We start from the raw sequence: 26,252 nt of genomic DNA on the forward strand, positions 1-26,252 counted from the left end.
CATTAAGGAGTGCTTGTCTGTAAATTATTGTAGGGAAAGCCATTTTCAAGTTAATGTTTCTACCATTAGAAAATACAAAGGGCATTTTCATTAATTAGACACAGCTCTCTTTCCTCCTCCTTTATCATTACCTTTGCTAGGTGGAATCAGTTTCGTACTCAAATTTATTGACATGTGTGATTCAATGACACTATTTGTTTAGAGTTCATCATATACCTGGTGGAATAAACTCATTAAGTATAAATGAATAGTTATGTAGTCATCATCTAAAATGAGTCAGTGCTGTTCTCCAGAGTCATTATAATGAATGTGAACACAGCTGGAATAAAAGTCTCTGTGAAGGTTACAGGCTTTATTCTGAAATATTTAAGACTGCAGTTTTCTTCCTATTATTTGAAGGCTGCTTGTTCAGGAAAAAGAACTTGACCTCTCTTTAAAGAAGATTATTACATGCGTTGACTTGCCATTTTATCAAAGCTACATACATTCTGCTGTGGTACCCTAGAAAGTATGGGAACATGGAAAAGCTAGGATTAGCCTGGCTGTTTTTGTTTGGTAAATTTTCCGTATTCAAGAAAGGGTGTGGAGAAGAATGACCTTTGTGGGTTCTGATGGCTGCTAAGTCATCGATATTGCCAGAGTGCAAGATTCTTCTGTCTTTAACTTTCTCCCTGATTTCCCACTGTTCCCCTAAGAGTGAGGAATGGTGTGCAGTATGAAAGAGTGAATTTCACCTTTTTGTTTTCAAGGTTTACAGTCCAGATTGGAATTTGGTGCTACAATGCTTTTTAGTATCTAAGGGTAGAAGTGCTCATGACTGAATATGTAACTAAGAATGGAAACTATTCTACACCAGTGAATAGAACTAGTGTTCTAAACCTCTGCCTTGGAATGATGCAAATATAAACAGTATTCCAGAACCTTGTTTTTTAAACCAACAGTCACGTCGTATATTGTTATGACATGCATGCTCTATATTAATTAGGGTTTTAAATTAGGCATTAAAATAAATAATAAAAGGATCGCATTTTATCTGTGCATTAAGTTAGTCCATTTTTTTCTAGAATTTGACAGCAGATTAGCCCATTTTACAGTTAACACCAATGAGAAAATGTTTAACAGCCGGTTCAGTTTCACCTTGTTATATGTTCTGCAACTCTACACACATAGGTCAAATTCTGGGTCAGAGAGTGGTGAAATGCTGTGGTTTGAAGGAATTCTGGGGATGCAAGATGACTTTTCCTCACCTACCCCTTCCCCTACCTTTCAAGCCATCTGAAAAATATTCCAGGACATTTTTTAGAATACAGTGATGATCAGTTTATTAAGTATGATGGGAATAGGGTCAAGGTGTGAAGCTTCATTTAGGTAGTTTTTCTTCTTCATATTACAGAAAACATAGACATTGTATCAAGCAAGTGAATGGTTTATGCTTTTTGAATCCTTATTAATAAATATTAAATATATTTATTCAAGTGGTAATACTTCATTAGGCATAAAAATTAAACATTGAACTGACAAGAAATTAAAAGTAAGCCATTACATCTATTAATGAAAAAAATAAGGACGGGTGCCTGGGTGGCTCAGTTAAGCGTCTCAGTCTTAATTTTGACTCAGGTCATGATCTCACGGTTTGTGGGTTTGAGCCCCATGTCGGGCTCTGAGCTGATAGTGAGGAGCCTGCTTTGGATTCTCTCCCTCCCTCTCTCTCTGCCCCTCTCCAACTTGTTCTCTCTCTCTCAAATAAAAAAAAAAATCAAGGAAAGGAGAGAGATGAGGAATATATTCTGTAACCATTTTTTTTTTTCTTGTATAAAAAGATCATGATGTAGTGTTACCTGTATTGACTCTCACTGGTGCCTTTATTCTCTGTGCTCCTCCTTTCTCACCCCTCCTTTCTGGTTTTCCCTCCTCCCACTCCCCAGCGTCTGGTTCTTGTTGTCAAATACAGCTGCAGATAACTGCCTCTGTCCTCTCCTGAGACTTTCCACAATGCTCTTGTCTTCCCTGCGGGGGTGAAAACTGCACCGATTATCACTCTAAATATTCATGTATTTGATAAGTCATGGTTTTAGTGAGCTGTATACGGAGTCTATTGCCTAAAAAATCAAACTGAAAAACAAGAGAAGCTTTTCACATTAATAGACGGGTGGTAATGTGCACGGGAGAAAACAGTTTATTGCTCCTCATCCATTTATTCACTAATTCATTTATTTTACTCAATAAATGTGTATTTTGGTGGTGCTATGTGTTTAGCAGATGGAATGTAGTGGGGCTATAAAGAGAAATACGATTCAGTGGAAGATTACAATGAGCTTTATAGTTCATTTTTCTTTGGGAAGTCAGTAAAAACTTAAGAATAAACAGATCGAAAGTGGAATGAATGGATAACCTAAAGTTAGGTTAGTGTGGTTCTTCTCAAAGTGAAATGTCCATTGTGGTCTGTCCACAACACTTATTCAGAAGGTGTGAGGGGAGGAGAGGAGAGTAGGGATAAAGCCCTCAGACCCCAGAGTCACTCCTGCATCCAAGTTCCGGCTCCTCATTTACTACCCACAAAATGGTAGGATTCCTGAGGGTAGGGATTTTTGTCTGTTTTGTTCACTGATACAGTCTAAGTGCGTGAAATGGTAGGTGCTCAATAAATGTGCAAAGACTATTTGATGAATGAACTGAACTTGGGTTGCAACCTCACTTCTCTATTTCCTCATCTGTAAAGTAAGGCTAATGCTAGCAACTACCTAGTAGAGGTGGAGCATTAAATGAGGATGTAAAGGTTAGAAGAGTGTCTTGCACAAAGGAAGGGCTCCGTAACTGTGAGCTATGGCGACTCTTCAACAACCGTTCATTGTGCACCTGCCAGGCATCATGGAGGACAATGGGGACTCATATGAGAGTGACACGTGCAAGATCCTTGCCTTCCAAGGGTAGTGAGGGGCATAGACATTAAACAAACACACACACATCATCATAGTGACAAATTGTGTTGCATGCCAGGAAGGAAGAACACAGGAGGTAACAGAAAGAAGACTTTGCTGGATTATGAGGCAGGGCAGGTGTCGTTGAAGAATGATATCTGTGCTGATGGCTGAGAAGAAATCAGTCCAGAGTCAGAAGGAGGAGGGCTCCATGAACAAAAGGCATAGGGATGCATGGGTGGAGGCTCCCAAACAATAAAGAGATTGGTGCATTCAAGAAGGGGCAGGCACTATGTATCTCCAGCTTTTCTATGAAAGGAAGACTTTTTTTTATTAAGATCACCACTGGCTTTTGTTTTGTTGTCGTTGTTAACTACCAAACTTAATCATAATTACTCTGAATGCACTCCCCCTATCGAGCTCCCAGGTTTTGACATCTCTAAAGTTTGGATGCCTCTTACAATTAATGGCATCTTACAATTTTAATTATAGTGTTCTTATCTTTCTTAGTGGAACATATAATTATGTAAGTTATTTTAATTGAGGACAACTTCCATTTGATGAAATAGGGTGACACGCTGTAACTTATAATACCAAACATTGTAACAGACACATAGGTAAAAATAGACACAAAGGTAAGAATAAATTTTGGTGTAGAGAAAGCAAATATTTAACTATGTTTACTTAAAAAGTATTAGTGGCATAAACATCCTAGCACTCCTAATATATTTGGAGAGAACAAGATGGTTGTGTTTATTTTAAAATTTTTTGATTTATAACTTATCATTTAAAATATAAGTTCAGTTTATTTAAATACTTGGTATTTATGTCATATGCAAGAAAGATACCTCACAAAAAAGATGTCGAAGTTTTACATTGCTTTAAATTCAATGCAATTCTATTTAGAAGTGTTTATGTGTTTTTTTTTTGTTTTTTTGCGTTTTTTTTTTTTTTGGTGTGAGAAATTTGTTTCCAAGAGTTTTAAATATGCAGACATGCAAGTTTTTAGAGAAGACATACTTGTATTATTATTGTCAACAAAAACGCCATCTACAGAGATATTTCCAGACATCCATTCTCAACATGCCTACTTCATAACATAACTCTCTTTTGAAAGGCAGCTATATCTTTCATTTGTTGGCTGCCTTCTTGTCAGATTTGGTGAGATTGTCATTGCTTGCCCCCTTTTAATGTGGCTATGAGCTCTTATCAGATGTTAAGAGAAGGATTAGCTCTGCCATCTTTTTGTTCACTTGGGCTGCATTTTATTTATTTATTTTTTTTAATTTTTTTTTTTTAACGTTTATTTATTTTTGAGACAGAGACACAGCATGAACGGGGGAGGGGCAGAGAGAGAGGGAGACACAGAATCGGAAGCAGGCTCCAGGCTCCGAGCCATCAGCCCAGAGCCCGACGCGGGGCTCGAACTCATGGACCGTGAGATCGTGACCTGGCTGAAGTCGGCCGCTTAACCGACTGAGCCACCCAGGCGCCCCTGGGCTGCATTTTAAATCTTCTCTCCAGTGTGCATGTGTCCGTGTGTGTGCACGCGTACATGCGTACGTGCTCATGTGTACCAGCATACGTTCTTGCTCAGGAATCACTTAAAGCCACTCATCCACTTGGGGAAGATTATTTTAATTAAAATAACTAATTAATGCAGGTGTTTTCTTAAGTAAAGCCATCCTATATTTCAATACCCAGTGTATGAACTTGGCCACTTGAATTGTGGTTTTCTCAGCAAAATATCAGAGTTGTTACTTGACAAGTGGACTAGGTGAGAGAGCAGCTGTCTAGTGGAATATTAAATATTAGTCAAATCCCTTTCTTATTCCTAGGTAAAAATTAAATATAAATGAGTTCTAAGGCTTTTCTTCCCGCATCTTAGTGGATTGATTGCTCAGTGTATCCCTTGAGGTCAAGACACTCTATTTTGGAAACCTTGGTTTAGACGATAAATTCCTAAGCTTAGAATTTATGATCTTCCTCAAAGTGCTTCCCACCATGTCTCTATGTTTATTCTTCATTTCTCTCTTTCATGAACCTCCAGAATTATTTGATTCATCTTCTTACTCTTAGAGGATACACTGCAAAACAGTGCTGGGCTTCTCCAATTTAATGTGTGCACAAATCACCTGAAGATCTGATTACAGTGCAGATTTGGAATCAGTAGGTCTGGGGTGGGGCCTGAGATTGTGAACCTTGAATAAGCTCCTAGGTGCTGCTGCTATTGCTGGTCCATACATGACTGAGTAAAAAGGAAATAGAGGAGAAAACACTGTCATAAATACATTGTACTAATTCCTTCTTTGGGAAAGTCACACCTTTAGCTTTAGATTTTTCATATCTGTTCTACAGAGTTCATTCATTCAATCATTCCTTCCTTCAACAAATATTTATTGAGAACCCAATGTGTACCAGCCATCAGGCCAGTTGCTGACAAGTATGGGGGTTTCAGGTATCAGGGAGTTCAGCCCAGTGGACTGATGGGTGAATTAAATGAACACGTAAATGGAGTACATATCAATATATTTACATGCACATATGCATTTAAGCAGCATGGATGCACACATCATATGTGTGCATTTTCTTAACATGCACACACATGAGCATGTGCAGACACACACATACACATGCACTCTCCTACCTGAGGCCTGTAGTTCACATTGTCCCTTCAGCCTGTAATACTCCACACTAATCTCTGTACATGTGTAATATTATTCCACTTTTCTGCACCAAGCCCTTCTCTTTCCCTCACACTGAGCAAATGCCCTTTCTTCTTAGCATTTATACCTGTTAGGGTGTGTATCATTCATCTTGCACATAGAAAATGCTAAAAAGGCTATTCAATAGTAATGTCTGATTCCTAATTTCTTTAAGGAGAGGGATCATATCATATTTTTGAAATACAGTTCATTAACTTTAGAAGAAGCTCAGTCAGTATTTATTGACAATGGCCATATTTAATGTTACATAATGTGATAGCTAATACTAACCCTTAGATAGTCTGTGATTTCTTTTATTATTTCTTATCCATTAGTTTTCAGTTAAGTGGTATTTTTGCTCACAAGTTATAATATGTATATGATGCGTTGAATTCATAGAAACAAAGAGTAGAATGGTGGTCGCTAGGGGCTGGTCGGCAGGGAGAGGTTGGCAAAAGGGTATAAACTTTCAGTTATAAGATGAATAAAGTCTGAGGATCTAATGTATCACATGGTGGCTACAGTTGATAATATTGTATTGCATGATTGAAATTTGCTAAGAGAGTAGAACTTAAGTGCTCTCACCAAGGGGAAAAAAGTAAGTAAGTGATGATTTAGGTGTTATTCGATTTTGGAATCCTCTCATAATGTAGATATACATCAAATCACCATGTTACACACTTTTGATATATTACAACTTTGACAATTTTATCTCTGTAAAACTGAAAAGAAAGCTGAAAAAAACCTATAGATTACAAAAAGAAATATTCTAGAAACTGTAATAGACTTTAAGATAGTTTTAATGGTTATTCATTCAATTCATTGTTCTATCACTATTCTTTGATGAAAAAGACAATATTTTATCCTCTGAGTAATTCACTGTTCATCTTACTATTCCATGTAGTAATTATGATACTCAATTCCTTGTAATTGTGAAACTCAAGCCAATTGTTAAAAAATAAATATTAGAGACAAACTTTTTAAAATACATCAAGATATTTGGCCAGAGAGTCAGTTTTATGGCTGAAGACACAACTACCCTGTATATTTATATTCTAAATAACATAGTACTGAAATTTAAAAGCAAAAGCTACTTAATTATAAGAAAAAGAATCCACAGAAATATGATAGCATTAGAAGATCTTACACAGTATTTGAGTTATTTTCACATAAAATGCTTACAAAATAACTAGAGAGAGATAATCTGAATAATAGCCAAACTTGTTTAAATTGATACTCATCAAACTTTATATTATACAAACAGCAAATATATTTTATTACAAGTATCTTATTGGCCAAATATTATACAACACTCTGAACTGTATTCTATTAAAACTGAAAACAAATACCAGAAGTATAAACAGAGAAAAACATGAGAAAACATTGTCCTCATAAATTCTTAAAGGGGGAACTCAAAACTGCTTAAAAAACAGAATTTCTAGGAAAATAATTATGAGATACAACCAAGGAGGAAAATGCATGGTATTTAAAGAAGAAAAATTAAAAATTACTATTCAACTCAAGAAATTATGAAAAGAAGAAAAATATCTCTATTTAGAGCAAGTAGAATAATTAATGAACATACAAGCAGAAATGAATGAATTAATAAATAAAGAACATAAGCAATGAAAAGCAAATGTAAGAATTGGCCGTTTGAATAAAATGGCTCTTTGAAGAACTGTAAAAAAGGTAAAAAAGAATAAGAGAGATGAGATACTAGTGAAATCAATCAGATGAAAAAAGAAAATAGAAGAGTAAAATAAGCATTAGAAATTAGAAATAACTGTAGATGTCAGGATTAAATAAATTATAAAGATATGTTTTAATTTTATTTATGGTAATATATTTGCAAGCTAGGATGAAATATCTAAGAAAATATAAATAACAGGATTTAATAATACCGTTAAAGAGATGAGTATTGGTAATGAGTCATCCAGAAGATCTTTTTTTAAAATGTGCTAGTCCATATATATAGTTTCAAAGTGAAGGGTTTTTTTTTTAAGTTATACTTTGTTGTTGGCTTACATGAGCTGTTTCAAATCACATTTCATTTCCCCTTGTCTCTCTATTCTGTATTTCTACATTCTTTTCCCTTTTTATTTTTATTTGCTTTTTTTAATCATGAAGAGTGTACTCTTTAATCCGCACCCCCTATGTCCCCCATTCCCCCACCCATGACCCCTCTGGTAACCATGTATGTTCTCTAACTAAGAGTCTATTTCTTGTTTTTTCTCTCTTTTTTTCCTTTGCTCATTTTTTTCTTAAATTTCACAAATGAATGAAATCATATGGTATTTGTCTTTCTCTGACTGACTTATTTTGTTTAGCATTATACTGTCTAGCTCTATCCATGTTGTTGCAAATGACAAGATTTTGTTCTTTTTATGGCTGAATAATATTCTGTGGAATGAGTGTGTGTGTGTGTGTGTGTGTGTGTGTGTATTTTTCATTCCACCTCATCTTTATCCATTTGTCTATTGATAGATACTTGGGCTGCTTCCATAGTTTAGGTATTGTAAATAACGTTGCAATAAACATAGGGGTGCATATATCCCTTTGAATTAGTGTTTTGTATTTTGGGGGTAAATACACAGTAGTGCTATTACTAAGGGACCTCCATACTGTTTTCCACAGTGGCTTCACCAGTTTGCATTCCCACCAACAGTAAAAAAAAGCATTCCTTTTTCTCCATATCCTCGCTAACACTTGTTTCTTATGTTTTTGACTTTAGCTATTCTGACAGATGTGAGGTGATATCTCATTGTAGTTTGATAGGCATTTTCCTGATGATAAGAGATGTTGAGCATCTTTTCATGTGTCTGTTGGCCATCTGGATGTCTTTGAGGCAAATGACTCTTCATGTCTTCTGCCCATTTTTTTAATTGGATTATTTATTTTTTGGGTATTGAATTGAATCAGTTCTTCATATGTTTTGGATACTAACCCTTTATCAGATATGTCATTTGCAGATAAATATCTTCTTCCATTTAGTAGATTGCCTTTTAGTTTTGTTGTTTCCTTGGCTGTGCAGAAGCTTTTTATTTTGATACAGTCCCAGTAGTTTATTTTTGCTTTTATTTCTCTTGCCTTAGGAGACATATCTAGAAAAAAGTTGCTATGGCCAATGTTAGAGACATTACTGCCTGTGCTCTCTTCAAGGATTTTTATGGTCTCAGGCCTCACATTTAGGTCTTTAATCCCTGTGTTTACTTTTATGCCAGTACATTACTGTTTAAATTACTACCACTTTGTAATCTAACTTGAAATCTGGAATTGTGATGTCTCCAGTTTTGCTTTGCTTTTTCAAGATCGCTTTGGCTATTTGAGGTCTTTTGTGGTTCCATACAAGTTTTAGGATTGTTTGCTCTAGTTCTGTGAAAAATGCTGTTGGTAAAGTTTTTTAAACCGCAAGGAATAGATTATTCGTATGGTGCTGTATATCCTCCACTCTAAGAATTGAGGGTCTTTGGGTTGTACACTGGCAGGGACCTGGGGAGCTCTGTCTGATAGACAAAGGAAGGGTACTTTTTAATACAAAAACATAATGGGGAGGGAAGGGGGAAAATAGTTACAAACAGAGAAGGAGGGAGGCAAACCACAAGAGCCTTTTAAATACAGAGAACAGGGGCTCCTGGGTGGCTCAGTTGGTTAAGCGTCTGACTTCAGTTCAGGTCATGATCTCACGGTTCTTGGGTTCGAGCCCCACATCTGGCTCTGTGCAGACACGCTCGGTGTCTGGAGCCTGCTTCTGATTCTGTGTCTTTCTCTCTCTCTGCCCTCCCCTGTTCATGCTCTCTCTTGAAAATAAAATAAAACATAAAAAAAAAAATACAGAGAACAAACTAAGGGTGGCTGGGGGGGGTGTGGGAGAGGGGAAAATGGGTCATGGGCATTGAGGAGGACACTTGTTGGGATGAGTACTGGGTGTTGTATGTAAGCCAATTGGACAATAAATTATATTTAAAAAAACAAAAAGATAATGGAAGCTGCAACCAATACCTCCCCAATTATAAAGACATAAAAATAGATGTCTCTGAGGTAAGTGGAGAGCCTGGGGCTTAAGAGTGTTGAAAGGGTTTCACAGGGAGTGTCACAGACACCAGGGTGGCTCCTGCATCAGTTGGTAGAACAGCACATAGCCCTCACTGGATGCCACCTGATTTTCACTGACAGGGGAGACATGAGAGTCATTGCAGACGTGCCAGCCGGGCTGGCACCAGCAGAGGGCTGCATAGTGCTCATAGTGGACACTGCCCCAAGTAGATACAAAGGGCATACAGGGCTTCGGGCTTTGTCCTGCTGCAGCAGGAAGTCTACACCTGCTGAACTTTTCCTGATGGAGTCTTGGGAGGTGGAAAATCGATTAAGATGCAGCACAAGGATTCAGAGGCATCTTTGTACCATCAACTTTTTGGTACTTCGTGTTTTCTGCCAACATCTGTCACACACTGGAGCATTCTCTGACTCCAGCTCTTCATCGTTGGTGACAAGCCTGAAACGATTCCCGCAGAGACACCTTGCCACCCACAAATCCTTTCTGGGATGGGCAGGACAGGTCACAAAAATCCTCATAGGTCATGAAGTGATGCCCACAGGTCTGGCACTTGAAACAACTTTTCAACTGGCCTAGAATCAGGTCCACAGTATTGCTGTCCTCTCCCTCTATGTAACACTTCCACGTTAAGTTGGCCTGGTCATCACCATTTAACTCAGGTTCTTCTAGCAGAGCCCCTCCACAGTGGGGTTGGGAGTGAGCTGGACTGTTGGCCAGGATTGCCCGGCAGCCTCGTTGGTTGATTTCCAGGTAGAGCCGCTCCATAAGAAGCTTCAGGAACTCTCGGGCATCCTGCTGGCTGTGTCCAGAGAAGGATGGAACATATTTGTAGAAGACGGCTCAGAAGGTAGTAGGATTCACAGCTTCACAAGGAATCAGAGTTTCACAGGGCACCAATCACATCTGCAAAGGCTTCAGAGAGGTCTTGGGCTCCACCCACTCCAGGCATCTCTTGCTGGAAGTCCCATAGCAGTTAGAAGTCTGAAAGAGTGAGGACAGCTCAAACATGGTAGCACTGCATTCAGGAAGCATGTGTTCCCCAGATTTCAGAGGCCCACATGACCAGAGCCCAGAAGCAGTGTGTGATAAGCCATTTTGTCATTGGAGTAGAAAGACTCAGAGGGCCGGGCAGATAGGACGTGGAAGGAGCCGTGGGGAGTAAGGGTCTCCATCTGTATGCTGAGTAAGGTGGGGGGGGGGGCAGGAAAGCCCTCGAGGTGGTGGAGAGATAAGTCTCAAAGTGGGAGGCTCAGGTCGGAGCCCCAAGTGGCTCAGTGCAGCCATGCACCCTCCCAAGGCAATCTCCACAGGTCGCAAGTCCCCACTGCTCACAGATTTGGAATGACCTAGTTTGGTTCTGGAAGGGAGAGGCAGAGCCACAGGGAGTGGTGAGTCAGGCAGCAGAACTCCATGATCTGCTGGAAGGGGTCTTCTAGGACGAGGGCCTGACATCTGTCACTGGAACATCCCAGTTCCAGTTTCTGGAGCCTTTCCTCAGAGGGACCTGGCAGGGGAGGCAAAGGTCTTAACATGGGGTTTGGCCCAGGGGCTGGTTTCTGCTCTTCTTGCTTCTGGCCCATGGGGCAAATGGTAGCTTTGATCCCATTCTGGACATCAAAATATCGCTCTTAGGTCTGGCCCAGGTGGTGTTAGAGGGCTGCGGCATGGGGACACCATGGACAACACAGGCTGGACCTGTCCTCTGGTGAGGTAGCAGGGGACCTCGGGCTAGGCCAAGCCCCAGCTCAGGGTCACCCCTTACTACACCCATGGAGCTCACCCCCAAAACCCCTAGGGCCAAGCTTCAGTTTAACCACTACTGTTGCTGCATCTGTTGCCCAGATCTCTCCCACCACAGGGCTTACCACCATCTTTGTTGGTCTGGCTTGTTGATGCTTACAAGACCACTGCTGGAGAGGAAGGGTTCTGGAGACTGTGGAAAGGGTCCTTTTACAATGTTGCTCATAATGCCATTGTCAACGGTGCTGATCTGGTGACCTATGATCTCATCAAGGATGCACTCCTGAAGGGGGCACCTGGGTGACTCAGTTGGTTAAGCATCTGACTCAGCTCAGGTCATGATCTCACGGTTTGTGGGTTTGAGCGTCGCATCGGGCTCTGTCCTGACAGCTTAGATCCTGGAGCCTGCTTTGGTTTCTGTGTCTCCCTCTCTCTTTCTCTCTGCCCCTCCCTTCCTCATGCTCTGTCTCTGTCTCTCAAAAATAAATTAAAGCATTTAAAAAATTTTAAAAAAGTACGCCCTCCTGAAGGCCAACCTCACGACAGACCACCACCCCTACCAATTCACTTCCATCTTTAGGGCAGGCTTCTGCACTATGATGTGGTCAAGATGAGATATGTGAACTCTGCCCTGGGCCAGTACAGCAGTGCTGGCTCCTGTGCCCTTTCCATAAGTAGGGTCCCTGTGCCTTCTGCAAAGGGTTCATGCCCTCCTTTCTCTGTTTGGGTTTCTGGAATGAGGGGATGTTTGTCACCTCTGAGTAGCTCAAAAGGGCCCTCATGGATGCCTGCACTTCCCAGGAGGCTCCCTTTTGAGTGTCTCCTGATGCTGACCTGACCACCTCTGACTTTGGCTTTGGCTCCAGCCCGGCCCTACTTCCCTTCCCTCTCTCCTCACCCCTTCCTTCCACTTCCTTTCCCACCACCTGCCTTTCCTCTCACCCCTCTTTCCTATCTCATCTCCCTGTTGCCTCTCAGTTCCAGTAGAGTTGACCCCAGTTGACACTGTGGGAGGCCTGGGGCACCAGCCAGGACCCCAAGCCTTCAGTCCCTTGAAGAGTTAAGTCCAACTCTTTGTTCTGCCCCAAAGCCTGCCTAGCCAGCATGTCACCCATAAAATAGGTTTAGCCTTAAAAAAACAAGTGAGGACACGTTGTATAGCATATAATGGCCACATTTAATGTCGTACTGTTTCATTTTTTCTTTAAAATCATTGGTTAAATTAATAATGCATTGTACAATGAGTAAAATCATAGAAGTTGAATATGCTATTCAAATAGAGATAAATGTCAGCAAATAATCATGCCCCTTTCCCCCATCGACATGCACACTTCATGTATATGGACTATAAACTTACCTACCTCAAAGAATGTTTGACTTAACTATGTTAAGAATAGTTGTTTCATGAATGTATAATTTTCTTCCGGTAGACTGGAAATCTCCTTAGGTGGGGAATTGTGCCTATTGCCTCTATTTTTTTACCCACCATAGGACAAAAAATAAACTTTCAACAAACACAAGATAACGATACATGTTTTGGGGACAATGGATGTCAGAAGCAGTATAGCACAGGGATTTTAGTTCAAAACCTTTGTTTGGAATTCTAGTTTTACCACTATATATCTGTAAAGTTAGGATGAACTACCTCTAAGCTTTATTCATCTATAAAATGTGTTCAATAATAATCTAGAGGAAAGTATTAATGATAATTGAAATATATAATAGGAAGGCATTTGGCACAGTGGAGAGCATATAGTAAGAGCTCAGTCAATGATCACGAGATGATGATTGACAGTTTTTATAATTTCAAGTTTGCGTACCCTCAGATGGGGATCTCCATGAAGGCAGGGAATTTGGCTTGTTCATTTTTTTTATCAGTTGTACTTCAAGTAGTGGTTATCACATAGCCGGGATCAAATCAATACCTGTTGAATGAATGAATACGTTTCCAGTGTTGGCCAAGCATAATTTGCTAGGTCTGTTTTAAAATAACTCAGCTGTAAGTATTTTCATCATTGCAACACTAAACAAGATTTTATTTCCTCTACTGTTAATAAAAGATTGGTTTAAGAGGATTTGATAAGCACACATTTATCTTTTATATGGGCCATACCTTTAGTTCTTCTGGCAGTTTTTCTCATTTGGTGTCAAAAAGAAAATATGTGTTGGGGAAATTTTTCTATCAATATTTTGTAGTAATAGAAGAAGCTGAATGAAATACACTGGAGACTGACAGAAGAAAAAAAAATACAGTCCAGCATCTGGGTAGTATGATTAATTTTTTTAACACAAATTTGTTCATTTAGTGTGTGCCTACATTCATCTTCCAATACTCCATTCTAATAATGAGTTTCAAGGATGAAAATAATTATTTCACCAAAAATATAATTTAGTGCAGGGGCTATATTAGTTTTAAAAAGGCATAAGCTATCATTTGCTTGAAATTGTCATCAAATTCCTTCAGTTTAATGGTCATTTAAAAAGCTACCCTCCCTCCACTCACTCAGGATGAATGTGAATGTGCACATCCAGGGAGAGTACCAATCAATTTAGTAGTTAATGATTATTGTTTCCATTTCAGAGTGTTTACATTTTCCTTCAGCTACTCCTAATGCGGTATTGTACGATTTACGGGAGAAGTCACCGCTCTCTCAGCACCATGGCACATGTGAGCATTTCTTTGCTTATTCTTCATAGAGGCATTTAGTTAGAATTTAACAGAGGAACGACAACAACTGGAAAGATCTCTGCCCACCCAGGGAACACAAGAAAGTGATCTCAGAGAGTCTGCACTACTGCAGCACTGTGCACAATGCAAATATGGCATAAAATCTATCTTTACATTTATTTGCAAATGTGTACAGATATGCTTCATATAAATTAATCCTCTATTTCATTATAAGGAAAGAATTACGTCTGTGGTCAAAAGTGATGGTACAGGGAGAGAGTTAATCTGATTTAGCGCAGCATGTGAAAAATTAATTGGAAGTCAGAACTCCATAGTGTTTATTATAAAGTAATTTCACACCAGCTCTGGATTAGCATGGTAACGGGTGACAATAGGTCATCACTATGTTAATTGAAAGACAGCATGCTTTATAAAGAGGGAGAGAGAAAGAGAAGGAGAGAGAGAAGGAGACAGAGAGAGAGATGGATTGATTTAGAGGTTCAGGATGTAATATGAATTGGTGGTGGTTTGGGACAAAGGGTATAGAAAGGATGGGACCCCAATGAAAAAGATAGCCTCTTGCAAAGTCGGGGGGGTAGGCTAAGCAAACGTTAAGTTTGGTGACCTGAAACTCTGAGACCCCCTGAGATCCCTGGAGATTGGAATGTTTCCCAGTTGCTGCACCTGTTAGACAGCGGTCTCGTAGAACTGAAGACACTGCTGTGCTCTCTGGTGCAGATGCTGGAGCCAGTAGAGAAAGGAAAAAGCCCAGGCCTGGGACTGGAGGCTTCAATTTCTCCTCATCTTTTGTTCTCTGAGGACACAGCTTGGCTCTCAGAGGCTCTGGATTGTGACCTGGAAGAATTAGTGCAGCAGCACTAGTGGTAAAGTGAGGGCATCTTTCATTTACCAGCCTCAGGCTTGATAAAGCCAACACTGGCAGACAAGTAACAGAAAATAACCTGTCATTTGGACATCATACTGACTGGGCAGCCAAGTCAGGCTCAGCCTTCTTCTAGCTGAGTACAGAATCCACTGAGCATCCACCTGTGCAGAAACCTGTGTCCCGTTACACTCTGGCAATCCCACCCATGCGCTGCAGGCTGGGGTGTGCAGCCTGGGACCGCAGCCTGCAATTCAGTGGCTGAAATAGGGAAGTGTTTTTTCGGGGGTATTTGCATAATGGAGGGAGGTGCTAAAGAGGTTTTCATGGCTAGCAAATCGTGCCATAGGCAAAGATCCCACATGACATTGTGAGTGAGAACTCTGTTATTAACTGCGGTCATTGCTGAGGTCTGGGCTAGTGGCTCCCTAATGGTTTAAATATGCATTTCCATCATACAGACAACAAAAAAGGTAGAACAATGTAATACGTATTTAATCAAGCTAGAAAGTGACCCAAGGAAATCAGATTCACAGAGACAGAAGGGATAGAAACTAGCTGGGGACTGTGGGGCAAGTGGTGTGTATGAAAGTCCTGTGCATGGGCAGGAGGTGGGGGGATGGTGGCTGGAGCGAGAGGAGTCAGTGACTTTTATGTGCAAAGGGAAGAAATCATCCTTTAGGATTCTGCAATTCTCTGTGGTATGAGCTGATGAGTATGACCTTTCGGCCTACCCTTTCTTGTGGAAAGTTTGCAACCCAGGCTGACACAAGCTGTTGTAATATGTTAATTTTGACCCAGCTCTGCTACAAATACTAACTGTGATCTCTTAAGACATTTTCACTAAGAAATATAGTCCTTTGGACATAACTTTCAGCACGAAGTATCCTGATGAAGTGTATTAACCTTTCTAATGAAGGTCAAAATTAACAAACAAAAACTAAAGGAAAGAAAAAGCGGTTTCAAGAAACGGGAACACCACAGAGGTTGTCAACTATGGGGTTAGCAGTCCAGCCACAATCCTTCATCCTGCATCCTTTCAGGAAGCTTTGTTCCTTGGAACAGCATGGTGGGAGGTCAGCTGGAAGTTATCTGGAAAAAATTGAGTGGAGATGAATTCAGACAGAGCGGGATGAGTTTGGAAACTCTTGTCAAGGAGCTAGGTGTAATTTTAGAGGCAGGAAGGAAATGGGCAAGACAGGCTTGCCCAGAAGAGAGTGTTCTGTGACACTAGGTCAACATTCATTTATTCAAGGGCTGACCATCATGGGTTGCATGCTTCAATGCCTCCATGTCTAGCCATGTACTAGACATGATGAAACAGGGAAGCAGGTACTTCTGAGGACTGCAGTGAACTGGGAAAACAAAGTAGTGGCTACTCAGCCCCTATTGACTGGTGCTGCATAAAAGTATGGGCCAACTGTGTCTGTATCTTCTGATTTTTAAAGAGGGGACAGAAAAAAAATTATGTGAAACTTCCCAATTCCTGAGTATACAACAAATTCAAATGTTTGAGGTTACCGTGTACACCTAACAAGAACTATCTGTGAGCATGATACAGACTTATGTTCATAGTCTGCTCCTCTGGGTCACGGGCAAAATCCCTAACCTTCCCATTCTTGGAAATCTATTTACTAGAAGGTGTTCCTTTTTCAGTGCATGTGTTTGCAGAATTGGTGTTTCTTATTGTTATATACCATTATATTTTTAAATCTAAAGTTTAAATGAGTTTCTTCCCCTCTTTTCGATCAGTGACTCTCAACTGTCAATTCTTGGTAAAATAAAAGGCAAATATGGGGTTGCCTGGGTGGCTCAGTCAGTTGAATGTCCGACTTGATTTCAGCTCAAGTCAAGATCTCAGGGTTGTGAGATCAAGTCCCGTGTTTGACTCCCTGCTCAGTGTGGAGCCTGCTTGAGATTTTTTTCTCTCTCCCCCTGCCTTTCCACCCTACTCAATCTCTCTCTCTCTCTCAAATTAAAATAAATAATTTAATTAAAAAGGGCAAATATAGAATATGGCTTCTGTGACACACATAATTGAAAAGTGTTGAATAAGAAAGCATTTAATGAAACTCCAACATTGTATCTTTTTGTTCATTCTTAAAGATTAAATGTTCTTTGATCTGGATTAGGAATTCTCTTTTTGCTTTTATTTGTTATTGAAGCATGATTGACATACAATGTTTCTTAGTTTCAGGTATATGACATAATGATTAGACAATTCCATACATTACTCAGTGCTTACCATGGTAAGTGTGGTCACCATCTATCACCATATAATGTTATTATAATATTGACTATATTCCCTATGCTGTATTTTCATCTCTGTGACTTATTTTATAACTAGAAGTTTGTGCTTCTTAATTTTTAAAAAAATGTTTGTTTTTGAGAGAGACAGAGTATGAGTGGGAGAGGGGCAGAGAGAGAGAGACACACACACACAGAATTTGAAACGGGCTCCAGGCTCTGAGCTGTCAGCACAGAGCCTGACTCAGGGCTGGAACTCACGAACCACGAGATCATGACCTGAGCTGAAGTTGGATGCTTAACAGACTGAGACACCCAGGCGCCTGGGAAATTTGTGCTTCTTAATGACCTCCATCGATTTTGCCCATTCCTGCCCCCAACTCCCCTCTGGAGCAGGAATTCTATTTTTTTTTTTTTTTTTTTGAACAGGAATTCCTAATACTGGATTCACTCATGAGCTTCAGTTGGGCTCTAAGCTTTTTGAAATGGTACCCATAATGTTGAATGTAAATGTGGGTTGTCTACTTCTCTTTTTGGAGGGAGAGTCCATAGCTTTCATTAGTTCCAAAATGGAGTCCATATCTCCTCCTGAAATATTAGTATTTACTGCTCTAGATCCTATTTATAATCTTTACCTACTTGTACTCCAGAAAAAAGTGCATTTTCTCTGTTTCAACTGTATCACTTGGGGTTCACAGTTAGGAAAATAAAAATGACAAGGAGATCTATTATTCTTTTAGCACAAAATCTAGAGTCACACATTTCAATCATTGGTAAGTTATTTCTGAACAAATTAGTTTTTATACATTTAACTAGTCATATATTCAACATTTGATAGAATAAATACTTTCCTAGACTTTACACTTTTTATTTTAAAATTTTTTTTTTTCAACGTTTTTTATTTATTTTTGGGACAGAGAGAGACAGAGCATGAACGGGGGAGGGGCAGAGAGAGAGGGAGACACAGAATCGGAAACAGGCTCCGAGCCATCAGCCCAGAGCCTGACGCGGGGCTCGAACTCACGGGCCGCGAGATCGTGACCTGGCTGAAGTCGGACGCTTAACCGACTGCGCCACCCAGGCGCCCCATACACTTTTTAGATAACATACTAGGTGGGCATTTGTCATTCTTTTTGGCTACCTAGAATCTAAACTTTCTTAGATTTAAAAAATCCATGGTATTAATGAAAGGACTTCATTTAAATTCCTAGTGCATAGAATGGGAATAAGAAGCAAGGGACTCAGCCTTGAATCAGATGGGAAGGGAGTTAGGGGCAGGAGGAATAAAATATAAAAGAGAATAAGGAAACTTTTGGGATTTATGGATATGTTCGCTCTCTTGATTTTAGTGTGGTTTCATGTGTATATAGATGGGTCAAAACTTATCAAAATGCACACTTAACTGAACACCTTCAGTTTTTTTGTTTTTATTTTGGCCAATTATACGTCAGTGAAGTTGTTAAAAAAAAATAAAGGCAAAATGGAAACATAATGAGAGGATTCTTTATCAGTATACCTGAACCAAAGAAAACACAAAAGAGATTTGAGATTTTTTTCAGCTGAAAGGAAAACTATCCAACACAGAACAGAGAGGTGTAAAAAAGGAAGAACAATAAAAAGGGTAAACACAGTGAATAATGATCAAAATTATTAAAATATGTGTAAGAATACATATAAACTATAGCATAAAGATGGAAGATGCATAGAGCTAAAATGTTCTAAGTCCTTCTATTGTTTAGGGAAGTAGTAAGTTATATTAGACTCTAATAAGTCCATGACGTGTATTGTAACTTCTAGGATAATATAAAATAAAGGAGTAATAGAATAATATAACATATAGAAGAAAATAACAAGAACAACAGTAATACATTTTTCCAGTGATGGCAAGAAAAGAGAGAAAATAGGACATAGTACAAGTGGGACAAACAAAACAAGCAGTAAGATGATAGATTTACTACTAGATATATCAGTAATTACATTTGAAGTAATAGGGCTAAAATAACATTTGATATAATAGACTGGATGAAACAACAAAACATAGCTATATGCTGTTCAGTGTAGATTATGGAAAGGTTGGAAGTAAAGGAATGAAAAAAGATGACTTTGCATATCCTAAGCAGAGAAGCCTGGTATTATTGTAATCACATCAAAGTAGAGAAATACTAGAGATAAAGAGGACCATAAAGGGTCATTGTACACAAAATTATAACAATTTTAAATTTGTATGGTTCTAATATAGCCTCAAAATGAAACAAAAATTGGTAGAGCTAAAAGTAGAAAACATTGCAGAAACAATCAGAGAAGGACATTCTAACACACTTCTCCTTCTCTCAGTAATTGCTCAAACAAGCAGCAAAATGATTAATGAAAACAAGTAGTAGCATGAATGTGGACAAAATGTAACTTTTATGCACTGCTCATAGGGATGTAAAATTATGAAAACACTTTAAAAGCAATCCTCAGTTCCTCAAAAGCTTATACATAAATTACCATGCGTCTCAGCAATGCATTTTTAGGTAGATAACCAAGAGACACAAAAATATAACACAATGGACTATGTGATTGTTGATAGCAATATTATTCACAATGGCCAAAAACAGAAGCTCAAATGTCTGTCATCTGATGAATGACTATATAAAATGTGGTATATCGATATAACGAGTTATTTGACCATAAAAAGGGATGAAGTTCTAATACATTTTATAGCATGGATGAATCCTAAAGAAAATTAAGTGAAAGAAGCCAGACCCAAAAACTGCATATTGTAGGATTCAGTTTATATGCAATGTCCAAAATTGGTACATCTATAGAGGCAGCAAGTAAATTAGTTGTTGCCTAGGGATGGGAAGATTGGAGGGAATGGGGAATCATTTTCTCCAGAGATGAAAATCTTCTAAAATTAATTTAGTGATTAATTGTGGTTATATACTAAAAATCATTGAGTTGTATACCTTAAATTGTGAATTTTATCTCAATAAGATTGTTATCTTTTAAAAAGACAACAGAGTTTCCACTTGGTTCTCTTAGGACACTTCCTCTTGGAACCCAACTGTCATGTTGCAAAAAAGCCCAACTAGCCACATGGAAAGGCCACATGTAGGTGTGACAACTAACAGCCTTATTTGAGGTCCCAAATGACAGCATGCATCAATTTTCAGACTTGTGGCTACATCACCTTCAAATTGTTCAGCCTCAGCCTTTGAGTCTTCCCAGTGACGCTCCAGACTTGGCAACAGAGAAGCCATCCCCACTGTGCCTTGTGTGAATTTGTGACCCATATAATCAGTGATCATAATAAAATGGTTTTTGTATGCTGCACAAAAAGAAAAAGAGAGGTAAAAGGACTGATATAATGTACAACAGAGATGATCAACAATGACAAACTTGGTTTCTTGAATAATAAAATTGCTAAATTCCCGGCAAGACTAATGAAGAAAAAAAAAAAAAAAGCCCAAACTATCAGTATGAGAAACATGAAAGGGAATATTGCTATAGATCTTACCGACACTAAAAAAGATCATGTTTTGATGCTCTTTAAACAAATATATTTAAAAATTTAAATTAAGTAGACAAATTCTGAGAAAAGCATTTTACACACACTGAAGAAGAAATAATCCTACATCTATTAAAGAAATTAAGTCTATATATAAAGGCTTTACCACAGTGAGAACTCCAAGTCCAAATGTGTTCACTGTTGAATTCTAGTAAACATTTAAGAAAGAAATAATGTCAGTTTTAGACAAAAATATTCCAGAGAACATAAAAAATGTTAACACTTCTCAACTCGTTTTATGAAGGCAGCATAACTTTCATACCAAATCCTGTAAATAACATCATAAGAAAGGATGATTACAGACTAACATTTTTTTTTTAATTTTTTTGAGACAGAGACGGAGACACAGAATCGGAAGCAGGCTCCAGGCTCCGAGCCATCAGCCCAGAGCCCGAGGCGGGGCTCAAACTCACAGACCGCGAGATTGTGACCTGAGCTGAAGTCAGACGCTTAACTGACTGAGCCACCCAGGCGCCCCCAGACTAACATTTTTAATGGATGTAGATGCAAAACTTCTCATAAAATAGTACAAAACCAGGTCCAGAGGGGATAATACTCAAGACTACACTGAAATTATTTCAGGAACGAACACAAGTTTCCTTTGACATTTGAAAGTCACTTGATACAGTCAAGAAATGGGCAGAAAACATGAATAGACACTTCTCTAAAGAAGACATCCGGATGGCCAACAGGCACATGAAAAGATGCTCAACGTCGCTCCTTATCAGGGAAATACAAATCAAAACCACACTCAGATATCACCTCACGCCAGTCAGAGTGGCCAAAATGAACAAATCAGGAGACTATAGATGCTGGAGAGGATGTGGAGAAACGGGAACCCTCTTGCACTGTTGGTGGGAATGCAAACTGGTGCAGCCACTCTGGAAAACAGTGTGGAGGTTCCTCAGAAAATTAAAAATAGATCTACCCTATGACCCAGCAATAGCACTGCTAGGAATTTACCCAAGGGATACAGGAGTACTGATGCATAGGGGCACTTGTACCCCAATGTTTATAGCAGCACTCTCAACAATAGCCAAATTATGGAAAGAGCCTAAATTTCCATCAACTGAAGAATGGATAAAGAAATTGTGGTTTATATACACAATGGAGTACTACATGGCAATGAGAAAGAATGAAATGTAGCAACGTGGATGGAACTGGAGAGTGTGATGCTAAGTGAAATAAGCCATACAGAGAAAGATACCATATGTTTTCACTCTTATGTGGATCCTGAGAAACTTAACAGAAACCCATGGGGGAGGGGAAGGAAAAAAAAAAAAAGAGGTTAGTGTGGGAGAGAGCCAAAGCATAAGAGACTCTTAAAAACTGAGAACAAAATGAGGATTGATGAGGGGTGAGAGGGAGGGGAGGGTGGGTGATGGGTATTGAGGAGGGCACCTTTTGGGATGAGCACTGGGTGTTGTATGGAAACCGATTTGACAATAAATTTCATATATTGAAAAAAAAGTCACTTGATATAACGTATTAACAGAATGTGAAAAATCATAATTATCTCAATATATGCAGTAAAAACATTTGATAAAACTAAACATCTATTTATAATTAAGACCTAATATTAAAACAGGAATAAAAGTAAACTTTCTTGTCTGATAAAGATTACCCCCCCCCCAAAAAAAAAACACCAAATCTATAGCAAACACATTAGTTAATACTGAGATATTAAAAGCTTTCCCTGCAGGTTGGGAACGAAGAAGGGATGACCACAATGATTTCTGTTCAGTATTATACTAGAGGTTTTATTTGGTGCAAAAAGTAAGAATAAAAGGTCTAAGAGGTAGAAAGTAAGATATAAAACTGACATTATTTGTGAGCATGATAATTATATACATATAAAATCCAAAAGAATCTATAATTAAACCATTATAAATTTAGCAATTCACTGGATATAAGATTAATGTACGAAAATAAATTCATTTTGCCATTACAAGCAAAATGCCATTGAAAAAAATGAAAGAAGGATATACAAAGGTTCTGAAAATATGAAATACCTAGGATATATACAAATAAAGTTTTTGAAAAAGAACTATAAACTGGAAAGTTCATGAAATGGAAAGTCAGATATTATAAAGAGGTCAAATCATTACAAAGTGATAGATTCAATACACCCCCAATTAAATCATGACTTTTTTTTTCTTTTGGTGGAAAATAAGCCAATGGTAACATTTTTTGTGAAAATGCAGATGGGAAAATTAAGCCAAGAATACCCTGAAGAATGAAAGCCAAGTAAGCATAGATTTACTAGATATAAAAATGTACAAAGCTACATTATCAAGATGGTGTATTCTTGGTATAAGGATAGACAATTAGATAATAGAACAAAAGAGTCCAAAAAAAAAAAAAAGAATGAAGTCCAGAAACTGACCCACATATAAAAAGTGTTATTTCAGAGTAAGAAAACCATATTCTTCTCAATAAATAATGATCAGATAACTTTATGGAAAAAAACAAAACAAAACTTGATCCTTACCTCACGCTATGTAGACAACACCAGGTACACTGCAGATCTAAGTGTAAAAGTTAAACCAAAATTAGATTCTGAAAGATAACATAGAGTATGACTTGATTTCAAGTACTGGTAGAGCACTAATCACAAAGAAAAAGGATTGATACATTACATACAACTAGAACTTATATTTATCAAAAGACACTATGTTTTTGTTGTTGCCTGGTACATTCTAATGAAATGTAAAACAGAGCAAGATATATATATGTACCCTGATTAACACAACAGACCCAGTCCTGAAATTAGAGTGACTTACTGCCCCTGTTCACCCTGGCTGAGGAGTTTTCCAGGTGTGGGACTTTAAATGTGGAAAATAGGAATGTCCTCAACAAACTAGAGCAACAAATTTCTTTCCCTACTTGAAATGGTGCAGATGGATTAGACCTTCCCAAATGATTTTGCTTGCCCACTGGCTCACTTGAGCACTACAGATAAAAAATGATTCCTCTCCATGCAAGATGGTCTTCCAGCCAGGACCACAGAGGTTTTCAGTTCAAATGTTGGGCCTTGTCCACGTGACTGTCAGGTTGGCATCAGCCAATGGACTCCACATCTGCTTCCCCAACTCATTGTAGCCCCTCTGACCTCTTCCCTACACTGCAGCCAAGGAGATCTTTGAAAGTGAATTGGGAGCCACTGAAGGGAGGTAAGCCTAGAACACTTGAGGCGCTCGTTGATCACATTTGCACTTTTAAAAGACACTTAAAGAGCAAAGAAGAGAAGCCATAACTGGAAGATATTTGTAATACATGTATCAACAAAAGGTTTATATATCATACTATATAAAGATACTTCTGCAAATTAATAAGAGAACTATAGACAATCCAAGAAAACATAGGCAAAACTAATGAACAGGCCCTTCACTTAAGAGGATATCCAACTGGCTGATAAACATATAAACAGTGCTCAATTTCATTATTTATTGGTGAAATAAAAATTAAATCCATAGTGACACATTTTTATATACCCATCAGAATGGCAAAAATAAAAATGACAGTGTCAAGTGTGATATGGAGTTTTGCCGAAGATAATGACAAGAAAAGTATATGAAATGCTTATCACTGACAGTGGAAGTACAAATTGGCTTAACAACTTTGAAAAAGCACTTAGCGGTATCTACTAAAGTTGAACATATATGTACACTCTGTGATCCGGTCATTCTTTTAAAATTTTTTTTTTAATGTTTGTTTATTTTTCAGAGAGATGCAGAGCGCGAGTGGAGGAGGGGCAGAGAGAGAGGGAGACACAGAATCTGAAGCAAACTCCAGGTTCTGAGCTGTCAGCACAGAGCCTGAGCCTGGGCTTGAATCCACGAACCGTGAGATCATGACCTGAGCCAAAGTTGGACACTTAACCGAATGAGCCACCCAGGTGCTTCTGTAATCCAGTTACTCTATACTTCATTTTTGCAACAGAAATATATATATTTGCGTGCCTAAACATGTATCCAAGTATGTTCATAGCAACAAAAGATGTAAACAACCTAAATGTTCTTCAAAATAGAATGGACAAATAAATTGTGGCAGACTTGTACAATAAATATCCTCTGAATATCTAAAAATCCTCCGACTTTCAGAATCTTCTACCTCCTATTCCTGTTTCAAAGTCCTATGTGTATTTTTTTTGTGTATGAATGGGATGCTTTTGGAGGGAGAGTCGAAAGTTTCAAGGTGTTCTGAAAGGCATTCATGGCCCCAGATGGGCTAATCTCTTTTCATGGGTTGATTCAATGAATACTGGCTGGTATTTTTCAAAGAGCACTGATGGGTCTTTTAAGATGTTCTATGGAAAAATCTCATTCCAAATATATTTAGGTAACACTGCTAAATATAACCGGTCTTTTGAAGATAAGCATACTTAAGACTTTCATAGCACCCCTAATGTGCAGAATCAAGTGTTATTTTGGTCATTTTAGCATCCACAAAGTAGTTTAACAAAGGAATTGAAATCACCTTCCTCCAACTGTTTTTAATTTTTGTTTGTTTTTGTTTTTAAAGATACCTGATATTCTAAAGGACTGGTCTTCCTTGCAAAATATTTGGGAAACATTGACATATAACAATTTGGGGTGTGGGGTCATTAAATGAATGATTATATGAAAAATACATAAGAATTCAGATGACTCAATTAAAACTACTGAGTACAAAACCCAGGTATTAGCTGAAATCACTCTGCCTATGTTTATACACAATTGACTCAGTCCTCTCCTGTTTTTAAGAAATCCATTTCCTGCCCTAATATTCATTAGTTCACAGAAGTTTGCATTCTCATTGTTCATTTCTGGATCTGGACTTCTGCTTCCACTGAACTCTTGATCTAACTGACATTTTGCCTGCCAAGAGTGTTCTCTTCCCTCTGTAGCATGTAAAACTGAATGTGTTCCCCTGCTTTAATATCTCCTAGTCAATGCATGTGATAGACCTTACTGATGTTGAGTTTGACAGGATTTTAAGAAATGGAAAAGCAAACATCTTAAAACTTGTTGAGATCCTTGTTCTCAAAAGCCCCTCAGCCCCTTGATCACTAAAAATTTTTTCCCTGGCCACCTCTTGTCAAAGGTTCCTACTTCCTTGCATATGGCTCTGATTATTCTCTCCCTCCCTTCTTTTCAGAGTTTCTCTCTCTCCATACCACATTTCCTGCTTTTATCCTATGGAGAGTGGTTTAGTTATAACCACTTTTCATCTCTGACCTAGGATCTCACGTTCTAGTCTTTAAGGACTTACTAAGCTCCATTCTAAACAAATTCCTTTTTTCTTTTTTTTTTTTTTTAATCTTTTTTCTTTCTACTAGTCAACAAGTATTAGTTGAGTATTTCCCATGTACCAGGCATATTGGTATCAATTTGACTTTTTATCTGGGTTGTAGCTCTGTACAATTACAACTTTCTCTCATCTCTCCTTCTTATCTCTAATAGTTTTATATGCACATGCAAAGGCCATCATTTAAAAATCTTT

General features: G+C 38.4%; 1 pseudogene; it reads right to left on the reverse strand.

The window, feature by feature from the left end:
• Positions 1-9,504: 9,504 nt before the first annotated feature.
• LOC131519752 (ubiquitin carboxyl-terminal hydrolase 21-like) lies at positions 9,505-20,762 on the reverse strand (annotated as a pseudogene).
• Positions 20,763-26,252: the final 5,490 nt, after the last annotated feature.

This window comes from Neofelis nebulosa, chromosome 8, assembly GCF_028018385.1.
Source record: "Neofelis nebulosa isolate mNeoNeb1 chromosome 8, mNeoNeb1.pri, whole genome shotgun sequence".
Lineage (NCBI taxonomy): Eukaryota > Metazoa > Chordata > Mammalia > Carnivora > Felidae > Neofelis > Neofelis nebulosa.